Raw genomic sequence first — 1,220 nt, 5'->3', positions numbered from 1 at the left:
TGCTGAGATTCCTGTTGGTAGGAGTTTCGCTTCCGACGATCAAGTTAGTATTGATCGTAGAAGATGAAATGGTGCGAAAAAGGTAAGAGTGAGGTGTTCTCGGATTCCGAGATTAGGTGTTCTTTCTGATGTGAGAGAATGTAGGCAAAGTTATCAGAATCAGGATTCTACTTTGAATCGGAAGAGGGGGGTAGAATCGGATCGTAGAATCGAATCGTAGAATCGACTGATTCTACAAATTTTGCAAAAATCTGAAATTATACCCAAGTGTTTCACTTTTTTACTCATTTTTTAAGTAAATCATGATATTAAATTCATTTTTTTAAACATTTAGCGCAATAAAATGACGACATTGTCAAATTTAACTATCTACAAATTTTGCAAAAATCTGAAATTATACCCAAATGTTTCACTTTTTTACTCATTTTTTAAGTAAATCATGATATTAAATTCATTTTTTTAAACATTTAGCGCAATAAAATGACGACATTGTCAAATTTAACTATCTACAGCAAAACTCATTAATGATAAAGATGTTCAGAATAGTGCAAAAGTACTAATTAGTTGTGATTACACATTTACACTTCATTCTTATAATTATAATTGAAATTAATTAATAGTCATCAAAGCCAAAACTACCACCATTCTTATAATTATAATTTCCAGCAGCATTTTTCCTCTTCTTTGCAGTGGTTGAGCCAGAGCTTGACATGTCTATACATGCAGAGAATATCATATCAAAATTAGCCTAATAAAATTAAAATTACTTGTCTCAAATTCTTAATTTTAACAGTCAGGGCTAACCGGCTAAGTTAAAAACAAAATTCAATCATCAACCCAATAATCCTAAACATACTATAGATAATGAAGCTATGGCAAAGATAAAAATTAAAATTTAGTGTCTTAAATTCTTAATTTTAAAAAGCTGAACGAAAAAAAAAAATAAAAAAAATTGAAAACGTACCTGATAATCAAGGAGACAACAATTTGACGAGCTTGTGAGCAAATTGAGTTGATGGAGATGAGGAATTAGCTGAGAAACGCATGAAGGAGATGAAGATAATGGAGGAAAGAGTAGTACAGATTGTACAGTAAATGCGTACAGCAAAAGGGGAAAGAGGAAAGGAGGAAGAAGAGTAAAGGAGGAGTGAGAAAAATCTAATGGTCTACATTTTTTTTTTTTTTTTTTTTTTTAAATCTAATGGTCTAGATTATTCTTT

General features: G+C 30.6%; 1 long non-coding RNA gene across 1 annotated transcript; it reads right to left on the bottom strand.

Annotated features, from left to right (window-relative positions):
- Nucleotides 1–481: 481 nt before the first annotated feature.
- Nucleotides 482–1,220, bottom strand: LOC145556093 (uncharacterized). Its single transcript, XR_014091736.1, has 2 exons — nt 965–1,220; nt 482–714 (listed from the first exon to the last, which is right to left on the bottom strand). It is a non-coding gene; the product is annotated as an uncharacterized LOC145556093 (long non-coding RNA).

The sequence above is a fragment of the Chenopodium album genome, chromosome 8, assembly GCF_948465745.1.
Source record: "Chenopodium album chromosome 8, dcCheAlbu1.1, whole genome shotgun sequence".
In the NCBI taxonomy this organism is placed as follows: Eukaryota; Viridiplantae; Streptophyta; class Magnoliopsida; order Caryophyllales; family Amaranthaceae; genus Chenopodium; species Chenopodium album.
Note: the sequence above shows the minus strand (reverse complement) of the source record. Positions and strands in the feature narration are given on the sequence as shown.